This window comes from Dasypus novemcinctus, chromosome 20 (genome assembly GCF_030445035.2).
Source record: "Dasypus novemcinctus isolate mDasNov1 chromosome 20, mDasNov1.1.hap2, whole genome shotgun sequence".
NCBI classification, from domain to species: Eukaryota; Metazoa; Chordata; class Mammalia; order Cingulata; family Dasypodidae; genus Dasypus; species Dasypus novemcinctus.
Genome location: NC_080692.1, coordinates 15,970,605 through 15,994,513, shown reverse-complemented (window position 1 = coordinate 15,994,513; position 23,909 = coordinate 15,970,605). Strand labels below are relative to the sequence as shown.

The following is a 23,909-nucleotide window of genomic DNA, read 5'->3' as shown; positions in this document are numbered from 1 at the left end:
GAAGGGGTCCATGGTTTTCACCTGACTGGCAAATGGGTCGTGGAACAAAAACAGTTAAGAACCTCTGTTCTAAACTGAGTTTGCCTTTGCTTATGGTTATTTCATGACAACTTCTGCCCTCCGCGGCACATTTAAGACACCACTGTCCCCCGTCCTTCCACTGGTATTAATGATCCTGCTTTTCCTCATGACTCTGGGTGTAGACTAGATTGCTGCCCAGTGGAATTCTCAACCCTTAGGTTTGGACATCCACTCTTCCAATCCAGTGGCCACCAAAGTCTGTTATCTCTGAGGACTGGGGAGTGGGGGCCTCCCATCTCGAGTGTTGATGTTCCTAAAATCAGCAAGTCTTGAGAAAAACCAAGTCTCCTTGAGACTTCGATGACCTCAGTGATTATATACTGGAATTAGGAACTACTCATCCTAGGTCAAAGTCAAATAAGGGAAATAAGCAAAGCTCTGAAGTAAAAGAAAATGTTGTTGTTTATTAAAGCGTTATGAACAATTTGGTTATAAGCCAATAAGAATAAAATTCTTGTGCAAAACTGCATGGTCACAGTAAAATTAGAGTAATTAGAAATAGCCTTCAATGGGATATTTTGACGATAATGTTATTTTATAGTTAAACTTATTTTGTAAGAGAATGAAAACTATAAGTAACTGTCTAACTCTCCATTTATGTCTATTTGCTTGGTATATATCTTCATACATCAGGATGGTAATATCAAATTAACAAATGGAAATTCTTAAAAGAGCTCTATTCGAATTGTTAAAAATTAAATATGCACTTATATATGTGAAAGAATAACCCTGGAGCCCAAATTATGCTAAGCAGGATAGAAAGGTCATATAGAAATTTGAATATAGAAACAACTGGGAATGGGAAAAAAATTTTCCTAAGCTCTTTGACCTACCCAGCCCCCAGGACCTTCTCTTTGCAAGTGCTATGAGGGAGGGCCAGGTGTGGCAGATTAAAACTCTAACTTCTATGCTAGGGAATTAAGAATCAGTTTGCCCTTTTAAACCTTTGTAACTGTCTTAAAATATGGGTGTTCAATAATCCTATACCAAATTTCAGTAAGTAAAGGAAAAGGCCTTGAAAACTATGGAAAGATCTTTTCTAAATTATTATTAAAATAAATTAAACAATTATGATATATTTCAGAACCTAGCAGTCAGTATACTTTTAAGATTATTCACAGTTTTGGAATTTTATTAAAGAAATTTTACTCCCCTGTAAAGGAGGAAAAAGAACATTCCCTGCATAAACTATAATGGCTTCAATTTTCTTTAGCTTGGATGTAATCTCCCTAGGTTTATAGAATACCAATTAACTAAATTAACATTATATGTATTAAATCTTTAAGATGATGAAAATTGTAAGTTCATGTTTAATGATATTAAGATAAAGGTAAATTTCATGGGTTGTCAACTATAATTTAATAAGTTTATTTAAAGGTAACTAGTTTATGCGGTTATGGTTATTTTTAAGGAGTTTATAAAAGCATCTTCTGAACGGAAGCCATTATTAATAATTCCAGGAAGCCATTATTAGAAACTTAGGTTGATACTAATAACAAAAAGTAACTTCATAACAGGGAAGTCTGTCAGAGGCCACCTCGATCTGTATATTAAAGTGGTGGTAAGGAAAGATTGTCTTGATTGCATTGGGAATCTTATATTTTCAAAAAATAATGGAGGAAGTAATTTTTCCTCTACTGCTAAAGTAAAATACCTGTTAATTAACGTCATCGTGGTAAAAATGTAGAAGTAAAAAGTACTAAAATAATTAAATTCATTTGATGTTATACATTGCATTTGAAGTGTTTAGAAAGTATATAAACATCAAAAGAGATAGACTTCAGTGTTGTCAAACTCTCTTGTGCATTCAAACCAGGATTTCAGTATACTGTCTGGTGCCTCTCCATTTGAGTTACTGGCTTGATCACTGCAACCCCCAAAACAATGAAAGTATCTACGACATCTCTGAACATGCTCTTGAAGTGGACAGAGAATGTATTGCAGCTTCAAACTCCTGCAGCAGCTGACAATGGCTCGATCTTGCCAGATGTACAATGGACACTGCCTCCAGACTGGCTCTGTTTCATGATGCTGAAGGGCGCTATGCACCAGGCCAGTGAAATAGTGGAGCCTACTTTCCTACCTTCTCTCTAGGGTCAACAGTGCTGCAGCATGCTGGTTGTGTGAGGGACATACCAAGTGGAGCAATAATTACCAGAGTAATATGAGTAGAACTGAAACAAACACAATTGGCATTATGGCCTGCTCCTATGGAGAGACAATATGTACGGTATTGCAAACCTGGATAGGTCTATTTACTGCAGTTCAAAAAGGAAACTGTGCATTGATTGGTATTAAGTAGTGCACCTATAGGCCTGAAGATTATGGATATCTTTTCTATTCTAGATCATATGCAGAGGGATACTGAACATGTTAAAAGTCCTGGTAAACTTAATTCATTTCCAAAGTAATTAATGAATGTGCCTATAAGACAAAAGAATGGCTCTCTTAAGTACTCTATTTTCTTGCCATATGCTTGTTTTGTTGTTGCTTATACTGTCTTTGTGAATTTTTGTCTAGGACAGTGCCTCTTCATACCTCTCCTAGCTGTCCTAAACATAATCACCACCAAGAAAACTGGGGTTGGCAATTTATACCAAACCCAGCAGGTCTACCACAATCTCTCCCTAGAGTTAACCAACAGCATAAAAGAACTCAAGGATGCATACTCTTTCCCATCAACTTTGGGAGGATGCAGCCTCTGAAGGCGCCTTGCCTTTCTCACTCTTGTGGTCCAGTGTGTCACAGCTGGCCCCCTTTTTGGGCCCACTTACCATCATCTTCTTTATCCTTTTAATAGGACCATGTATCTTCAAAATTCTAATTAAGTTTATTTCTTACAGAATCAACACCTTATTAGTCAAGCAGGGATTTCATCCAGCTCCAACCAGGGTGCCGGACTTATTTTCTGCGGTCACCCCTCGGGCTGAAGTGGGGTTTGCTGGCCTGGCGGGGGAGCAGCCACGGTAGGCCCAATTCCTAGCCACTGCCCCCATAATAGGGTGGCTGGTCAGACTCACCGCCACCCCTGAAGGGAGCTCGGCATGGGCGCAGAGTGCCCTCGGGTCTCCCCTTCTCGGCAGCCATGCTTCCGCGGCCGCCCCTCCTCCCGGATGGCGCCACACGATGCCTGTGGGGCGGCACCCTTCTTCTTCTTTCTCCCTGCGCAGGCGCAGGGCGGAAAATTCCAGTCTGCCCTTTTCCCTCCCCCCGACAGCAGCAACAGCCAGGCGTGGGCGGGAAACTCAAGTCTGCCCTCCACCCCAGCAACAGCAGCCACCAATCCCTAAACCCTGACCCTTCCCCCAGCAACAGCGACAGCCAATCCCTAATCACCGCCCCTCCCCCATCCAGTACCTCCCACTGACCTTTCGCCAGCAACCAATCAGAACAGGGCGTGGCTTCGACTAATCAGCCTTCCCCAGCCCCTATAAAACTGTTGCCTCTCCCTCAATAAAGTGGACTTGCGTGTTTACCTTGTCTCCGCGGTAGTTCTTCTGCCGTGCGCCCTCCAGTCCTGAGAGCCCCTGACAAGGGCCTGGCCTCCCTTGTCCCCAGTTCGTCGCCTGCTTCTCCGGGCGACCCCTTCGTCGCCGGCTTTGCCGGGTGACCCCGTCAGCCGAACCGCACAACCCCTGTGAGACCGACCCCACGTCTGCTGCCGGACCGACCCCTCGTCCCAAGTGGGACCGACCCCTCGTCCCAAGCGGGACCGACCCCTCGTCCGCAGCCAGACCCCACCTCTACCAACCAAGCAAGCCGCCGCAGTTGGCGCCCAACGTGGGGCAAGGCAACTCCACCACAGCCTCACTCCATAACCTGGCGGCCTCCCCCCCCCTTCTCAACTTGGGACTTCTCTCGTGCAACATTGCTGCTACCTGAGCCTTGGCTACCTCATATGATCCACGGCGGTCTGGGAGAATCGCTGGATAGCTTTCTCCTTCCATGTCGGGGGCTTATACCGACCCGCTATGATTAAGAGGAGCCTTGGATTTCTCGGGAGCGCGTGCTTGCGTGTCTGAAGTAACCCTCCCACAGCCCTACGCCCTCCTCTCTTCTCACCCCTATCTTTTCGCTCTGCATTGCTGCTCCTGAACCTTGGTGACCTCATACGATCCACGGCGGTCTGGGAGAATCGCTGGATGGCTTTCTCCTTCCATGTTGGGGGCTTATACCGACCCGCTATGATTAAGAGGTGCCAATAAAACTCTCAGGAGCGCGTGCCTGAGCACCTCCACCCCTGCCTTCACCTCTGCCTCCTCCCCTCCACGCTTGCTCCCCTTTGCCTTGCTCCACTGCTCGTCGTTCCGCCCTCCCCTCGTTGGGGCCTTCTCTTGGCCCGCGACCACCGTCGGAGCCCCACCAGCTCCGACCCCTCGTCTCACCGCACACCTCGGCTCCCATCGCCACGCTCTCAAGGTAAGGGCCCCTTTTCTTATCGGCTCCAAAAGACCATTAGCAATGGGTAACATCCTATCTGCTAAGGAAGCCCCGCAAATTCGGGCTCTCGCCGGTCTCCTAGACACTCACCAGTGTAAGATCTCTTTGAAACAGCCCCAAGTCTTCTGTAACCGTGGCCCCCCATGCCGCCATCGCTCTCAAGCAGCTCCAGCCCCGCTAAACGGCCCGCAACCCACTTTCCCCGGCCCGCAGCCTGCTTTCTAGCATCTAATCACATTTCTGCTTTTGCCTCCCCATACTTCTGTGGAGCTTCCTCCTGTCTCGACCTCACTCCTCTTCTCAGCCATCCAAAGCGTCCTTTCTCGTCCCCCACCCCCTCCTTTTTTTGCCTGAACCCCCACTGCATTGCAGATTGGGCCACCCCATGTCGGCCTGCCCCATTAACATCGGCCTCTCTCGCGCCCGTGAAGACTTTGGCCTTCTTGTTGTCCTCGCCTACGTCTCCACCACTCCTGACGCTGCCGCCACCACCGCCGCTGGTACCCTGATGCGACTTGTCCTCACAGCTGCGATCATCCAGACCATCACACAGTCTGCCTCTACCGCTCTTCGCCGCCAAGAAGAGATCAACTACCTGTAACGCGCTGTCATTCGGGACTTTTAACAGCAGATAGACCTTATAGCCGCCGAGATCAACAAGAATTGGACATTGGCCACCCTTGCTTACAATGGCAAGATACCGCCCCCCAAATTGTACATTTATATCCCCGTCCTACTCACCTCCTTCTTCGGCCCTGCTTCCCTCATTGCTTACTGCCTCTTGGGCCTCGGCTACTTGTTGCTGCTGCCATCCTGGCCCTTATTTGAAAAGAAGGGGGAAATGCGGTCACCCCTCGGGCTGAAGTGGGGTTTGCTGGCCTGGCGGGGGAGCAGCCATGGTAGGCCCAATTCCTAGCCGCTGCCCCCATAATAGGGTGGCTGGTTGGACTCACCGCCACCCCTGAAGGGAGCTTGGCATGGGCGCAGAGTGCCCTCGGGTCTCCCCTTCTCGGCAGCCATGCTTCCGCGGCCTCCCCTCCTCCCGGATGGCGCCACACGATGCCTGTGGGGTGGCACCCTTCTTCTTTCTCCCTGCGCAGGCGCAGGGCGGAAAACTCCAGTCTGCCCTTCTCCCTCCCCCCGACAGCAGCAACAGCCAGGCGTGGGCGGGAAACTCAAGTCTGCCCTCCACCCCAGCAACAGCAGCCACCAATCCCTAAACCCTGACCCTTCCCCCAGCAACAGCGACAGCCAATCCCTAATCACCGCCCCTCCCCCGTCCAGTACCTCCCACTGACCTTTCGCCAGCAACCAATCAGAACAGGGCGTGGCTTCGACCAATCAGCCTTCCCCAGCCCCTATAAAACTGTTGCCTCTCCCTCAATAAAGTGGACTTGCGTGTTTACCTTGTCTCCGCGGTAGTTTTTCTGCCGTGCGCCCTCCAGTCCTGAGAGCCCCTGACAAGGGCCTGGCCTCCCTTGTCCCCAGTTCGTCGCCTGCTTCTCCGGGCGACCCCTTTGTCGCCGGCTTTGCCGGGCGACCCCGTCAGCCGAACCACGCAACCCCTGTGAGACCGACCCCTCGTCTGCTGCCGGACCAACCCCTCGTCCCAAGTGGGACCGACCCCTCGTCCCAAGCGGGACCGACCCCTCATCCAAAGCTGGACCGACCCCTTGTCTGCAGCCAGACCCCACCTCTACCGACCGAGCAAGCCGCTGCAATTTTCCCTCAGCCACAGCAGAATAGCCAGAGAGTTTTACACCTTGTCAGGTAGGGTCTACTCCCCCTAACCAGTGGGAAGTACCTAAGAAGAATGACCATCACCCTTCAGTGTGCCCTTAAGAATACGGGTGTAAACTCTGAGGGCAGAGTTGAGGCAGGTTAGTATCGTGAAAGGGGGAAGGTGGCTGAGGCTGGCAGACAACATGGCTGGCAAACCACATGGCTGAGACACTGCCGAGAAACTTACTGAGGGATCTCGTGAGGTCCCAGCTATGAGAATCTCATTTGGAACCAGAGGGAAAGCCCCAGATACCCTTAAAAAGCCTCACCATTAGCCCCTGAGAGCTGACAAGTGGGGCAGCCAATCAGAACAGCAAAGAGCTGGGGCCCTGCACCCAACATTATAAAGGGAGAGGAGGAAAGACTATAAAAGCCTGACTCTTGGGACCGTGTGCTCAACTCATTGTACAGTAGGCCCATGGCCCACACCTCAGACTGTGTACTTTCCTTGTTTCTTAATAAACCCTTTACTCCCTTGCCTACCCTATGGCATGTCCTTAAATTCTTTTATGCAACATAAGCCAAGAACCCATAAGCTTAGAAACCAGAGCCATTTAGTAACAATACTATACAATCTATCCAAAGTTTATAATCACAAAGCTGTGCATTCATCACCACACACAAAAAAATTTCAGAACAATTTCATTACTCCAAAAAAAAAAACTCCACACCCTTTAGCAGTCACTTTTCAATCCCTCTAAACTTCCCCAGCCCTATATAGTCACTAATTTAATTTCATCTTTGTATAGAGATGTGATATATTGATCTTAAACTGCCTTTGGGGTTTTCTAGAGGGCCCCTGGAAGACTGTAAAGAATTTGTTTTCTCACATTATAAAAAGAGAGGTGCAAAAATTATTATGTGTGTAAGGTGCATGGAAAGTGTTGTCAAATTAAAAAAGGATTTCCTAACCTTCTGCTGGTTACATTTGTATGGGTGGAATGTAATTAATGTAAACACTTCAGAAATTGTACAAATTTCCTAGAGATCTGTCAATGTCTTCACTGTCCATGAGATGATATCTGCCTGGTATTAGCAGTAATTTCAGTTATTTTAAAATATTAGATATTAGACAGCATAATTTGTTATTCTTAAAGTAATGGTTGATGATCTCTCATCAGATTGTTTACTTTTGTAAAACAGATGTGAGTTAACCATGGCCATATTAAGTTTTAGGTCATTTAGAGAGAGATTTTATTCTGATGCTTCCCTAAAACATTTGAAATCAACTAGAGGCCAGCTGCTTCATCTTCAACAAAGAGAACTGTCTCAGAGACGCATGGAAAGGACTAGGCCATGTACTCTGGGGCACGTCTTCTAATGACATTGCTTAAATAATTTTGAGACTACACCATTGTACTGGGTCAAAAATCTCCAGAATTCTAGTGAAAAAGCTGATGGGTCATGCAATTGCTAACAAAAGATCAAACAGAATAAGGATTTTTTACCTAGGACTGAATGAACTGAGAAAGAATGATTAGGGTTTTTATTATTATTATTATTATTGCTGATGTTTTCAGGTTCTGTTTTCTAGATACAAGGAGTCCCTTACTCTTTTCCCTTAAGCTATCTGATCCCTCCAGGATTTGGAAACTCCTATTAGATATTCTTAATTTTATGGCAAAAATAATTTGCAAAGGCCCAATTAGAATCTGCCCTCTTTGTTAAAATATAAATGGAGACAGTTTACATAACCAAGGCTTTGACTAGAATGTCATGTTTGAGAAAGATGCTCATTTAATAGATTTGGCCAAAGACTTTTAAGGACCTGAGGTTGACCTTATGGAGTCAATGCTTACAAAACCCTCTTGGAAAAACTGGGCTGGTACCTGGCTCCAGTGCTTGACAGATAAGGATACTTTTGGCAAGCAAACTTCAAGAAAGAGGAATTCACCCAAATCTATAGATACTCTCAGTGAAAACTGGTGTCAAGTTTTTGGCTTGGCTTCCTAGCCTTGAGAGGCTTTTAAAAAGTCCAACCAGAAGTTCCTTGTGAAAACTACCAGAAAAGCAAATGTAAAAAGGCCTTTATGACAAATCACCATTCTTGCTACCCCTGTATAATCAGGTCAAATCTGATAAAATTAGTCTTATGATCAAGAATAATCTTTTTGGCATTATCTTTGATCAGAAGGAAGGTGGTTGTAGAGAGAAATTTGTATTTCAATAGAAAATGATAGCACACTCCAGTGAGTTAACAGATTCTGCTCCTGTTCATTGTCTGAAATAGTTTGCAGCCCTTTGTAAATTGCTGATAACTGGATCCTGAGATCTTGCATATATTAACTACCCTAAATGCCAGTCAGAAAGCTAACTTAGAATCTTTTGTACATCAGGCCTCAGACTGACAAAAGGAAATACCCCCAATCCCTTGACCTACTCTAATACTTCATTCCATCTTTTCATGCATAGCATCATACCTTCCCTAGGAACATCCAACCTGAAGGGAGTAGTTATACATTATCAAAGGTTAGGAAGCAGAGTTTTAATACCACATTCAATGCTCTTTAGGTCCTCGAGGTTGAGGTTCACAGCTTATCATCAGTGTTCTTGCAAAACAGATGGGCTTTAGATACCCTGACTTCCCATGAACAATGTCGCATTAATGTTAATAAATATGGCACAATGATAAATAATCTGAATATTTTAGAGGACCAAGTTAAAGTGTTTAATGATATGTTAGGCTCAAATATTTCAACAGTCAAGCCGATTTCCTGATTTACGTTCTTGGTTTAAAGGAATACAGGATAACCTGTACACTTCAGATTTATGCTTTAATTGTGATTATCAGTCTATACATAATTCTTTCTTTTTTTTTTTTTAAGATTTATTTATTTCCCCCCTTCCCCTCTTCCCACGCTGCTGTTTTTGCTGTGTTGTCTTCTCTTCTCAATTTTTCTCCTCTAGGATTCACCAGGATTCGATCCTGGGGACCTGTGATGGGGAGAGAGGTTCCCCGTCAACTGCTCCACCTCAGTTCCTGGTCTCTGCTGTGCTTCATCTTGACTCTCCCCTTGTCTCTCTTTTGAAGCGTCATCTTGCTGCATGACTCACTTGCGCAGGGTACTGACTCACGATGTGGGCACTGGCTTGCCATGCAGGCACGCTTTCTCTTCTTTCCTTTCACCAGGAGTCCCCAGGTATCAAACCCAGGTCCTCCCATATGGTAGGTGGAAGCTTCATCACTTGAGCCACATCCATTTCCCTGTAATTATTTCTTGTACAAACTGTGTTTCAGGATTCTATGCAAATTCCTTGTCACCCTCAAGACAGGTGGTTGCTCTTAAGATAGTTAATCAAAAGACAAATTAGATAGGAACCTGTCCCTAGTGCACTGAGACTAAAAATAAAATAGATACCTTGACTCAGAGAAAGGTCTATATCCATAATCCACTCAACTAAAGTAACCCTACGCCAAGTGTCTTAAATATAATTGAACAGCCACCCAATGAACCTCACTGCAATCAAGAAAGGAAACAAACATGAAAACTGAAAAGGAAAAGATGGAACAAAATGAGTAAGCATACTCAACTGCCTGACAAGAAGAGAAATCAATAGTGGTGACCAGAGTATTTTGGTCAATTTTCCAATGAGGTTATATGAAAAATGACCAAAAGGGGGATGTTAAGTAAAATAAAATGAGACACAGAGAGACCACTTTCTGTGAAAGCATTTTCCAGAAGACAAAAACTATGGACTTGCAGGGGCTTTCTGAGAAATGGAACAATGAACACAACAATGAACTGCAGATAAAACACACCACCTGGTGATAAACCCATTTCAGTCCAGGAGAGAGAGCGTATCAGATTGGATCTACCATACTAAACAATGTATATCTACTCCTCACTCTATAAGACTCCCCCATGTAAAATGTAAACTTAATGTCAGCCAATCAGAACATTTCCTTGCTTGCTTCTGTGTTCACCCTGTATAAACTTCCCCTTTCCACTCTCAGTGAGCTCCCTTCTACTTTCTGAATAGGATACTGCATCATTCATGAATCAGTCAATAAAGCTGTGAGATCTTAAAATATATGAAAATTTTTTCTTTTAATACTATAACTGTAATTTATACATTACTTGTGTGTATTAGGTGTTTAATCAACAGAACAAGCTTATGTGCTGGTAAATATTAGTACACCAATTTTAAATTTAAGACAACAGAGGGACATAGAAGTCAAGTAATTTGCCAAAGATTACAAAGGTGTAAATGATGAAGCTGGGGTTTGAATGTAGGCCATACAAAAAATGAACAGGTAATTTCCAAAAGAAGAAATTCCAAAAGCCAATACAAATTAATAATATAAATAAAAATCAAATCAACACTGAGTTTCTATTTTTCCCAGTCAAACTGGCAAAAATAAAATGATGACAATCAAACAAAAATACTCTCCAATACATGTCAAGTTTTTTGAAAAAGAGCCCTTTCAGTAAATGTTGGGGGGACTGTTAATTTAAGTAGACCGATGGGAGGCAATTTGATATTTCTTCAAAATCCTTAAAAATGTGCATATTAATTGATAAAATTTGAGTCTTTAGACACTGAACATTAGGAAAGTAGGGAGGAGTTCTTCTTTTTTCTCCTATGTTCTAAAAAATTAGAGACTTTATGTTGCTAAAGAAAAACTATTGGGATACAAATGTGGCTCAAGTGATAGGGCTTTGCCGACCATATGAGAGGACCCAGGTTCAATCCCTAGGGCCTCTGGGTGAAAAAAAAGAAGAGAAAGCATGCCTGTGCAACAAGCCAGTGCCCATGTGATGAGTCAAGTGCCTGTGCAGCAAGCCAAGTGTCCACATGGTGAGCCAGTGCCTGCACAAGTGAGTCATGCAGCAAGAGGATGACACAACAAAAAAGAGAGACAAAAGGGAGAGTCAAAGTGAAGCAAAGCAGAAACCAGGAACTGAGGTGGCACAGCTGACAGGGAGCCTCTCTCCACATCAGAGGTCCCCAAGATCGAATCACGGTGAATCCTAGAGGAGAAAAAATGAGAAGACAGAAAAAGAGAGAGAAATAGATATAGAAGATCACACAGAGAAAGGACACAGATAGTAAAAACAGCAGGGTGTGGGAGGGGGAGGGGAAAGGGGAAATAAATAAATAAATCTTAAAAAAACCAAAACTATCAATCATTTGGATTTCAGGGAAAAATTAAAATTTGCTTTAAAAACAATTTCCAGAAAGTATTGTGTCTTCTACTGGGTTACTTTTATCTTTTTGACCTCTTTCAGTCCCCAAATTCTCAATATTCTCACCATTTTGTAGCCAGCAGTGCCAAATCCCAAGACAGACAAAAAGTTTCTATAATTTAGCCTCATAGAATGGGGATGTGCAAAAAGCCATTGTTTTTTTAAAAATATCTGGGCTTAATTGGTCTTGTTATAATTCTACTTCCTTTAGTTTGTGCTTTGAAAGGAATGTTGTTTTTGAATAGCCATGATAAATGGTAAGAGTGGCTAAGGCTAGAGCCACATTGCATTCAAATAAAGATAATGTATTAAAAAACAATCCAAAAGGAAAACTTAAATGCAAAGCTGGACCCAACTTTCTAGTTTTTTTTTAAAAGATTTTTTATTTATCTATTCCTCCTACTCCATTGTTTGCTCTCTGTGTCCATTCACTGTGCGTTCTTTACTCTGCTTGTCTTCTCTTTAGGTGGCACTAGGAACTGATCCTGGGACCTTCCAGAATAGGACAGAGGTGCTAAATCTCCTGTACCACCTCAGCTCCCTGGTCTGCTGTATCTTTGTCTCTCCTCTGTGCCTCTTTTTGTTGCATCACCTTGCTGCTCCAGCTATTCACCTGGGCCAGCCTGCTGCATGGGCCAGCACTCCTGCATGGGCCAGCTCACCGCACAGGCCAGCTTGTCTTCACCAGGAGGCCCCAGGAATGGAACCCTAGATGTCCCATACAGAGATGTGAGCCAATCGTTTGAGCCACATCTACCTCCTCTTCTTTTTTTAACTTTTATCTGAGATAATATTAGACTTACATGAAGTTATAAGAAATGATAGAAATGATAGAGACATTTCATGTACCCAGTTTCCCCTAAGGTAACATCTGGCAAAACTATAGTACAATTTCACAACCAGGATATTGACAACCCACTGATCTTATTCAGCTTTTCTGTTATACTTGTACTCATTTGTGTCTCTGTGTGTGTTTAGTTCTATGAAATTTTATCACATATAGACTCATGTATCCACCATCAAAGTCAAGATACAGTACAGTTCCATCATCATAAAGAACCCTCATATCACTCTTTTATGTCTATAAGCATGTCTCTTCTGCTCCCAATTCTTCCTTAAATCTGGAAACCACTAATCAGTTCTCCATTCACATGATTTTGTTATTTCAAGAATATTATATAAAGGGAATCGTAAAGTATGTAACCTTTCAGGACTGGCTTTTTTTCACTCAGCCTATTTCCCTTGAGATTCATCCAAGGTGTTGTATGTAGCAATAGTTCATGTCTTTTCATTGCTGAGATTCTTCTCTTGAAGGACCAGTTTTATCATTCACTTGTAGAAGGACTAGTTTCTTTCGTCAATCCTTTCTTTCTCTCCATCTGTATTAGTCAGCCAAAGGGGAGCTAATGCAAAATACCAGAAATTGGTTGGTTTTTATAAAGGGTATTTATTTGGGGTAGGTATTACAGATACTAGGCCATAAGGCATAAGTTACTTCCCTCACCAAAGTCTTTCTTCACGTGTTAGAGCAAGATGGCTTCCGACTGCTGTGAGGGTTCAGGCTTCCTGGGTTCCTTCCTTCCAGGGTCTTGATTTTCTCTGGGTTCAAGTTTCCTTCTTCCCACGGCTTGCTTCTTCCTGGACTCAGTGTTCCTCTCTTCCTGGGGTTGGCTTCTCTTTCCTCTGTGAGCTTACTTTCCAGGGCTCCAGCTTAAGGCTTCAGCATCAATCTTCAACATCAAAACTCCAACACCAAAAACCCTTGCATCAAAAGCTCCAACTCTGCCCTTTGCCACGCCTTTTATCTGTGGGTCCCCACGCCCTAACGACATGGCACAATCAAAGCCCTAATCATAACTCAATCATGCCAGTAATAGACCAGATTACAAATATAACCCAATACCTATTTTTGGAATTCAAAACTATATCAAACTGCTACACCACATCTCTCTCTTCTTTCCCCTCTCCCCTCTTCCTTTTCAAGGCAGGATGAAGTAGTACATTTACAGAATTATCATTCAGAAAGTACAGAGTTCCCATATGCACCATCACACAGTTATCATATTATTAACACATTGCAATAATGTGGTAATTTTGTTCCAACTGTGCGGCTGGGGCGGCTTGCACCCTGATGCTGACGGGGGGGTTTGGAGGGGTCAGACTAGACCGCAGTGGCGTCCGATGCTACAGCAGACAGCATCAGAGGGGCTCTCAGGAGTGGAGGACGCACAGCAAGGGGAGGAAGAAAGCCGCGGAGACCAGGTCTGTGCGCAAGTCCGGTTTATTGCGGAAGGGGACACAGCTTTATAGGGCTAGGGACTGCATGGAGGGATTTGATAGGTGCGGGCGGGTACTGCTTCCTGATAGGTGATTGTAAGTGGTTGCTAGGCAGAGGGCTGGCTGAGAGGTTTGGAATAGGGGAGGGGAAAGGGGGAGTGAGAGCTGGCCGGATGTTGGGCTAGGCGGGAGATAAAAAGGGGGAGGGCAGCGCCGGCCAGCCGTTAGCAGCAAAGGCCTAGTCAGGCGTGGTCACTTTATCTAGGCCCAGTGGGCAGAGGCGGTATCACTTCTTGCCGCACCGTTTGCTACTGTGGCAAGCCGGGCACCCTTCCTCCCACATTTCCCCCTTTGTTTTTATTAAGCTCCTCCGAAAAGCTTGATTTGAGGAGGGAGGGGGACTGTGCCTGTCTTAGGTCGGGATTGCACCCAGCCGGGCAATGCCCATGCCACACAGGTGGCCAGTCTTACCCATCATGGGGAAGCGTGGCAGCAAAAGGCCGTGTCCCTGCCTTAGGTTGACTGGCGGGCCGATCCTGTTGCCCATCATTGGCTAACCAGTCCAGCGCCTCGATGGAATGTTGGCGGCCTTAGATAAACAGGGCGGGGGAGGGGAAAGGGTAAGGGTAAGGGGTTAGAATGGGCGGTGAGAAGGGGTAGGGGCAGGGGAGCTGGGGCTTGGGTGCATTGAGAGGCGGCTGGCCATTTGGGGAGGACAGCAATTAATGGAGACTCCTGGTGCGTCTTCGTCGGTGGTGCGGATTCGCTGGTACCGGACCTGGATGGGCTTACTAAGGACAGAGTTAACTTGATTTTTGACAAGCCGGACAATTCGCCTGATGATCCAGAGTCCTAGGGCTAATAGGAGGACAAGGGTGAGGAGCAGGCCTAGAAAGGGGAGAAAGTAAGAAAGGATTCCATTGGGCAGCCCCCAAGAGAAAGACTATCCGGCTTCACGTTCCTGCTTTCTCTTGCGGAGGCCTTCCCTAACTTGTGCGAGGTTATCTCGAATGAGGCCAGAGTGGTTAGCATAGAAGCAGCATTTTTCTCCTAACGCTGCGCAGAGCCCCCCTCTTTTAGGAGGAGGAGGTCTAGGCCCCTGTGGTTTTGGAGAACGACCTCAGACAGGGAGTTGAGAGATGTTTCAAGGTGGGCCATGGAAGTCTCAAGGCGGGCAATGTCTGCATCGACAGCTTGCCTAAGGGTTGAAAAGGAATTATCTTGGAGGCTGAGAGCTGCAGCTCCAGTGGCTGCGCCGGCAAGACCTAGAAGGGTGGCAATTGTGATGGCGGTGAAGACTTCCTGTTTCTGCTCGTGCTGCGGGGAGCTGAAGTGTTGCCAGGAGTCAAAGAATTGGTTATCAGTATAAAAGAGAACGCGGGGGGCAATGAGTATGAGCACACAGGTGTCGCTGGTGGAGTTAAGGGTTTGAACATTGAGACATGGAGTGAGGCCGGAGGAAGAACATAGCCATTTGGTATTATTAGGGGGAATTAGGAACTTAGCGGCTGCATTAGGGGTGTGAGTTAGGCTGCAGAGGGACTGCATGGAGGGGAGAACTTTGCCGCCGATTTTTATTATACAGAGTCCAGTCTGGGAAACTGATCGGAGGGTGAGTCCTCTTTTTGTTTGGTTCCAATTGCAAGAGGTACCAGTGGAGTCTGGGGAGGCGCGATAGGCGCTGTTGGTAGCTATGGCTTCATAGAAGGGAGCCACGGCAGAGAAGCAGAGCCAGCAACGTTGTGTAAGGTTGGGCTGGGATAAGTTTAAGGAGATAAATGATGCGTTGAGGAGGGCTACAAGAGGGCTGGGGGGTGGCAGGGTTTGGCGGTGGAGAGGATACCTAGTGATGGAAGGATTTAAGGTGGTAGCGGGAGGAGAAGGAGAAACAGAGGGAGGAGGGGGAGGCCGTGTGTGGGGAGGATTGAGAACTTGATTTGGGCCCACGGCGGCGGATTGTGTGCGGATTGAATTTTTCTTTATAATGAAAAAGGCACCGTAATCATAGTTGCTCATGTAAAGTCGGGCTCCCCAGGTGCGGCCCTGTAGCCAGCCTGCATTTTTAGGGTTTTTGACAGTGAGCGTAATGCTGCTCCAGTAGGGCTTAATGCTGCTCCTGTGACTTTTATCCTTAAAAGAAAGGGAGAGGTAGGGGTCCCTACTGGGAGCTCCCGACCATCTGTGGGCTATGGTTTTGCACCCCCAGGAGGGGCAGTAATAGTGCGCTGGGTCATAGCAGCCTCTGGCCATGGAAGGACAAATATAGAAGCCTGAGACTTCATGATTATAGGGGCCATCAAGGCCTGTAAGTGAGCTGTATCAACACCAGTGAGTCTTGTGTGTAATGTTTACAAGGGAACTGATGACAGGAAGGTTGGCAAGATTACATATGTGCACTGTGAAGGAGGGAGCACCCGCAGTAATGTTATTAGCGAGGAGCTTTTCCTGCTGCCAAAGAGAGTGTCCAGTTAAAGGGCCGATGGCTTATACTAGCCTGGTCCGTAGTGGAGGGGAGCAGAGCTAACATGAAAAGCAGGAGAGAGTGTAGATTTTTAGGTTTTTTGTTTGAAGCTAAGGCGCGGACAGCAAGCTGTACTAGCTGTCCAAGGAGGAGGGTGTCATGAGCTAGATCTGCGGCCATATTTAGCCTCTCCATCCGATGGGCGAGTGCTCTCATCATCCGTTGTTGGAACCTGCTGCTGGCCGGTGGCGGGTTTGACATTTTTTTCGGGGATCCAGAGCGGCTGGGAGGCATTTTCTGGAAAGACACAAGCAAACCCTCTGCCTTGGGTGAGAAGGGGACTGGGTCCCTGCCAATTGTTTGTTTCTGGGTCCTTCCAAAACACCATCGGGGCAACTGTTGGTGCGTAGGAGGGGCCCCAATGCTTATGGAGGGGGGAAAGACCGTTTTTATCAAAGGAGAGGAGGTTTATGTGAATGAGGCAGGCAGTGATAATGTCGCCTGGTTGACTATGTGGGCGTAGATTCTTCTCTTATTGAATTTGCACTTTGAGCTGGCGGTGGATGCATTCTACTATAGCCTGCCCCTGGGGGTTGTATGGAATGCCGAAGTGGTGAGTAATGTTGTAGAGCTGGAGAAATGCAGCGAATGAGGAGCTGCAATACCTAGGCCTATTATTGGTTTTAACATCCCAAGGAACCCCCATGAATAAGATGGCTTGCCGCAATGCTTTAATGCAATGCTTGGCTGTTTCTCCCGGTAAGGGGACAGCGTAGCAAAGGTGAGAAAAGGTGTCGACTGTGACATGGACATACTTGAGGCGCCCAAATGATGGCACATGGGTGACGTCTATTTGCCATCGGGAGTTTGGCTTGAGGCCACGGGGGTTGACCCCTTGTGGCTGCAACGGTCCAAGCGGCAAGAAGGGGGCGCATGTTTTACAGGCGCGCACCAAATGCTTGCAAGTTTCCTTGGGGAGGCCTGGCAAAAGACGTTGAAGTGAGACTGCTGAAAAGTGGAACTTAGAATGGAGAAGTTTGGCTTGATTGACCAAGTTTCCGACAGTGGCTATTGTATGGGTGGAGACGGTTTGGTCGGCAGCAGAATTACCCGTGGCTAGAGGCCCGGGAAGCCCTGAATGGCTGCGAATATGAGAAATGTACTATGGCTGTGTGCGGAGCTTGAGCTCTCGCTGCAAGGCATGGAGTGCTTGATCAATGGGCGTGTCACGTGGAAAGAAAACAGCGTGGGCAATAACTGAACAAACTTGCAGGGCGTACTATCAGTGAAGATGTTGACGGGCTCATTGCCGTGGTGTTGGAAGGCAGTGAGGATGGCTAGTAGCTCGCCCACCTGAACCGATCCGGGATGGGTTTGGCAGTAAACGGTTGGCAAGTCACGGCTGGGAGAGTAGGCAATATAAGTAAACTTGGTCTTAGAGGCGTCCGTGAAGACAGTAGTGGAGTTGGAGAGAGGCTTGGAGCCAGGGAAAGGGTGGTATAGTGGGGAGAGGGGGAGCCTTGTGAGGCCCTGGAGCAACTTGTGTGTGTGGGGGTAATGGCAGTTAAAGGTCCCGTGGAAGATTTCTAGAAGAATTTGAGCACGGGGGTTTTCGGAGAAAAGGGCAGTGGTGTGCTTATCAGTAAGGCATACATATTCAGAATCAGAGACAATATTCAAGGACTCTTAAAACATTTGTAAAACTTTAATGATGGCTCAAAGCTCTGTGCATTGAGCAGATGAATAAGGAGTTGGCTAAACCTGTTCTTTTTGGAAAGTAACACATGCTGTTTTTTTTTTTTTTATGCTGCTTTTTCATTACTATTACTATTAGTAAATACTGTACAAGATGGTTGGGCTATGCACATAGCCTTGAAAAGCACTGCAAAAGTTTATTGTTGGGTTCTTTACAGATAAAGGAATGCAGTTGGCTTGATTTGTGTAAGACACTAAAGAGAGTCTCAGCAAGTTTTAAAACAAAGTGATAGCAATACAGCTGGATTTTAACTTTTTGTAACAAACTAGCAGTATTTGGGATTGCTGCATACTAGTGTTGTTACTTTAATCTATGGTAAGGGGTTGTTTTTGTGACATATACTCTTTTATAATAATTAAAACTATAATTAACCATATTGTACTTTTCTTTAATATTATGCTGAAATATTGGTAACTTTATACACTTTTAAGCATTCATAGAAACTTTTTATCCATACGACTTTAATTAATAGAGGGTTTAAGGGAAGAAAAAGTTGTTAATTTTATAACACTGTAAAACACCTTTATTTAGCTTATAACATATTAAATGAACTTAATTATTACTTTAATTTTTCTTTTAAGGTAAAAGAACAAATCTCTTATAATTAGTTTGGAACAAAAGGCCACTGTTCAGGATTAGGTCTTGAGAAAGCAGTTTTGAACGTTATGTTCCTTTAAGAGATAAAGCTTTCTTTCTTGGAACACCGAGGAAACGATAAGCACAAGAAACATAAGACAGACTCTCTTTGTATACTGACTGAGGATAAGAACTTTTACTAAAACAGATTAATGGTGAGAGGCCTTGAGAAAGAACAAAAATTTTCAACTTTGCATCAGCATACTATCCGACACCAAAGCTTGTAAAATTTTATAGATAGACCCATTAAATTTTGTTTAACTTTAACTGTAAAAATTCTTTGTCCATTAATCTTCTGTAGTTTTAGCATTCACTCAGGTTTCGTCCTATACTCTACTTTTTCCAATAGTCAATTATTTTATTTCAGGACAAAATTATTTTGTTTCCTTAATAATAAAAACACATTCCATATAGCCTACATCAAAGTTATCAAACAAACCTCTTATAACAATACTGTGAACATTAAACAAGCTTGTTAAAATAATGAACTTTTCTTTAAATACTTAGTAGCACGCAATATTAGAAACAGTTTCCTAGAAGTAAGTTGGCAGAGGAGGCTGGTTGCTGCCAATCTTTCCTGTAATAAAATTACCTTTTATTATTATCATCATCAATTCAGTTTTATATATATTTAAGAATGACCTTTTGGAATTAGCCATTTAATACTTTAATGTAAACAATGTTTTATTAAACCTTTTATTTATAACCATATAGACTATTGAAGACAAATTTTATGTTTATAGAACACATTCCCTTACTTAAAGTTATCACAATACCTTTTACAGCTTGCCATCTGCAAATTAAGTTTCAAGAGTTCATGAAAAATTAGCTATTTTACTTTAGGACAAAATACGCCTTTTTGCAAAACTTATTACATTTCAGTTAGCATTTTCACAAACTTTTAACCTTTTTTAATATTCATTTAAGCTTTACATTCTTTATATTATCCTGTGAAAAATAAGTTATTTATTTTAATCTGGGCAAGAACAACCTTTTATGAAGATGTACAGTTAATCTTATCAATACTTACGATTTTTATTATTGTAGGTATTTTATTAACATTTAAGCTCATGTACTGATATAATAAACTTAAGTATTAATATAAGCGCTTATTTAATTTTTGGCCATTTGGATAGAGCTCTTTTATAAATTTTTATTAATTTATATTTACCATCCGGAGGTATCAAAATATACACTGACATTGAACGAACAGACAAACAGAACAATTACAACACAGTAACAGAAACATACAGTTTACAATTAACTCATAATTCTTAGTTTCTTAGTATAGCTGCTTTTAAATCCTCTGTTATATAGCACATTTTAGATTGTACCTTTCAAGATTTTCTCTGGAATCCATGCTGCCTGCAACACGAAAGCCTGTGCTCGGAAACATTCCTATCAGTTATCAGCAATTAGCTAAAATAACCCGAGCAGCAGTTAGGCAGACCATTAGCACACATTTTTGGATAATTACTGTAAGACTATAGTGAGACTTGAAGTTCAGGAGTAAACTATTGATTTAAAACTGAAAATTTCTTTTTAAACCTTGATAAAATTTTTGTACTAATTTTAATATCTTGGTTAAAGAAGTCCAATTAGAATTAGCATGGAAATAAAACAGAACACCAATGTTGCCATGTTTTTCTCTCATACCAGTGGATTAACTATTATTAGCCTTTACTAGCCCAGAGCTACATTGTCATGTAGATAGTAGGGAGCTTGAGGAGTTGTGAAAAGGGGTGGGTGTTTGCTGGAACAGAGTTGATTGCCTTATAAGCTTGTGTGGATTTTCGGGCTTGTGGCTGGCCTTGTTGATAGGCGGGGCCAATTTCAGATAGGTATCAGGGTCTGAGAGATTGGCAGTGGAAAGCTAGGGGTTGAAGGGGACCAGTAGATCCCAGTAAGCCTGGAGTTGTCTGCCCGAAACTTTACATTGGTGGCAGGCTAGTAGGCCAGCAAGTGCTCTGACTTGCGGCGCTTGGCGGGAAGATAGACGCCCGCCCATTTTTCTGCCGGGGGCCGATAACGGGGGTCCTTACCTTGAGAGCGTGGCGAAGGGGTGGGAGCGAGGTCCCACGGGGGTGAGGCAGCGGTCATGTCGGACCGGCCCCGGTCCCTGTTCGGGCGCCAGTTGCGGCTGGGGCGGCTTGCACCCTGATGCTGACGGGGGGGTTTGGAGGGGTCAGACTAGACCGCAGTGGCGTCTGATGCTACAGCAGACAGCATCAGAGGGGCTCTCAGGAGTGGAGGACACACGGCAAGGGGAGGAAGAAAGCCGCGGAGACCAGGTCTGTGCGCAAGTCCGGTTTATTGCGGAAGGGGACACAGCTTTATAGGGTTAGGGACTGCGTGGAGGGATTTGATAGGTGCGGGCGGGTACTGCTTCCTGATAGGTGATTGTAAGTGGCTGCTAGGCAGAGGGCTGGCTGAGAGGTTTGGAATAGGGGAGGGGAAAGGGGGAGTGAGAGCTGGCCGGATGTTGGGCTAGGCGGGAGATAAAAAGGGGGAGGGCAGCGCCGGCCAGCCGTTAGCAGCAAAGGCCTAGTCAGGCGTGGTCACTTTATCTAGGCCCAGTGGGCAGAGGCGGTATCACTTCTTGCCGCACCGTTTGCTACTGTGGCAAGCCGGGCGCCCTTCCTCCCACACAATTGATGAAACAATATTATATAATTAACCATAGTTCATATTTTACAGTAGGGTTTAACATTTGTGATGTACAGTTCTAAGGTTTTAAAAAATTTATTATAGCAATGTATATACAACCTAAAATTTACTCTTTTAAGCATATTCAAATATATAATTCAGTGGAGTTAATTACATTCACAATGTTGTGCTAACATCACCACAATCCATTACCACATCTTATCTATCCATCCACACAGAAACTCTGTAACATTTAAGCATTAACTCCCTGCGGTGGTTTGAAGCTAGTTACCCCAGAAAAACGTGTTCTTAAACTTATCCATTCTGTGGGTGTAAGCCCTTGTAAATAGGACCATTTGATGGTTACTTCAGTTAAGATGTGGACCAACTGAATCAGGATGGGCCTTAATCCTACTACTGACGGCCTAATAGGGAAGGCTACAGAAAGAGAAAGCCAGGCGAAGAAAGCAGAAGTCAGTGAGAACCCAGAGAAACCAGGAGAGGCTGCCATGTACCATTGCTATATGACAGAAAAGCCAAATACCAAGGATTACATGTAGTCAGCCCTAGAACGCTAGTTTTCTGGGAGAGAGCATCACCTTAATAATGCCTTGATTTTGGACTTCTCCTAGCTTCAAAGCCATGAGCCAATAATTTATGTTGTTTAAGCCAACCCACTGCATATTTGTGTTAGCAGCCACAAAATATAAACCCTCCACATTTCTTATCTCCACCTGGGCTCCTGATAACTGTATGAATTAGCTTATTTTAATTATTTCATATCAGTAAGCTTATACAATATTTGTCCTTTTGTGTCTGGCTTATTTCACTCAACATGATGTCTTCAGGGTTCATCTATGTTGTCTCATGTATCAGAACTTCACTCTTGTTTATGACTGAATAATGTCATTGTACATACATACCACATTTTGTTTGTCATTCATCTGTTGATGAACACTATGGTTACTTCCACCTTTTGACAATTGCAAATAATCATGTTAGGAACATCAGGGTAGCAAATATCTATTTGAGTTCCCACTTTCAATTCTTTTGGGTGTCTACCTAAAAGTGAGATTGCTGGGTCATATGGTAATTTTACACTTAACTTTCTGATGAACCACCAAAATGTTTCCCACAGTGCCTGCACCATTTTATACTTCCTCCAACAACGAACAAGTGTTCCTATTTCTCCACTTTCCGATACTTGTTATTTTCTGTTTTGTTTTGTTTCTTTTCATTTAAAAAAGTACCATTCTAGTGGTGTGAAATGGTATCCCATTATGGTTTTGATTTGTGTTTCTCTAATGGCTAAAGATGTTGAGCATCTTATCATGTGCATATGAGCCATTTATATGTTGTCCTTGGAGAAATGTCTATTAAAGTCTTTTACCCATTTTGAAATTGGGTTGTCTTTTTGTTGTTGAATTGTAGGTTTACTTTATATATTCTGGATATGTGGTTTCCAAATATTTCTCCCATTCTGTAGGTTATCTTTTTATTTTTACAATGTTGTCCTTTGGTGCACAAGTTTTAAATGTTGATGAAGTTCCATTTATCTATTTTCTATTTTGTTGCTAGTGCTTTTAATGTAAAGTGAACTACAAGGTCCTGAAGGTGCTTCCTTATATTTTCTTCTAGGATTTTTAAAAGCATTTTTCTTCTTATGTCTTTTATCCACTTTTGAATTAAGCTTTTTAATTGGATATACATTCTCTTAACATTTTCATTCTTTTACATATGGATATATAGTTTTCCCAGCACCATTTTATGGCGAGACCATTTTTTACCAGTTGAGTGGAGCTGTCACCTTGTCACAGACCAAACTACCAGAGATGTGAAGTTTTTTTTCTGAATACTCAGTTCAATTTCATTGGTCTGTCCTTGTGTCAGTTACCATGCTGTTTTTATTACTATAACCTTGTGTATTCAACTGTAGGCTGCATAGGCTTGTCTCTCTCCCTGGGGCTCATTTCTTTCTGGGCTCAACTGCTTTGTTCTCTTCACGAGGTCAGCTATAACCTATCAGGTGAATGACTCAACCCTCCCCAGGGATACAGTGCCAAAACCAATTCTATCCTCTGCCATGTCTTTTTCTGTGTATTTTCTTCCATCTTCTCCTTGATTGAGTGTCTGTATATAGCCCACAAAGGGGGCTGGGTAAGACTCAAACTGAGTCACCCTAATGACATGGTTGAATCAAAGTCCTAATCTTAACATAATTTCATCAAAGTCATCCCAGCTGAATTTACTACAATCAAAGGATATCACACCCAGAGGAACAGACCAGTTTACAAACCTAATTTATACCTTTTTGGAATTCATAATATCAAACTGCGACACCTTGTAATAAATTTTAATATTGGGAAGTGTGAGTCCTGCAATTTTGTTCTTTTCAAGACAGCTTTGTTTACTTGAGGCTACCAAATAGAGTCACACCAATATAAAGGCACCTCTATATTCATATAGTAGTTACGCTGCATCCTCTGGAATAGGGCCAAGGATGCACAATGGGAATGCAGGCCATCTCCACACTGCACTGGGAGGGGACAGGAGACCAGCCAGCAAGTGTGCCATGACTTTCTCCTATCAGGTTTAAGTTGCATTTTCTTGATTTGGTACTCATCCATTTATGACAACCCTT

The 23,909-nt window shown here is 43.9% G+C and overlaps 1 protein-coding gene across 2 annotated transcripts in view; it reads right to left on the bottom strand.

The window, feature by feature from the left end:
* Positions 1 to 23,909, bottom strand: part of LOC101433437 (dihydrodiol dehydrogenase 3-like) — a 111,173-nt gene that overhangs the window by 40,167 nt on the left and 47,097 nt on the right. The window contains exon 11 of one of the 2 annotated variants that reach the window (XR_009182045.2): positions 13,758 to 19,199. The exons of the other annotated variant lie outside the window; for it this stretch is intronic. The gene's annotated coding sequence lies outside the window, so the exon portion shown is untranslated. Of the gene's footprint in view, positions 1 to 13,757; positions 19,200 to 23,909 lie in introns of those variants that run through there. 2 annotated transcript variants of the gene reach the window in all.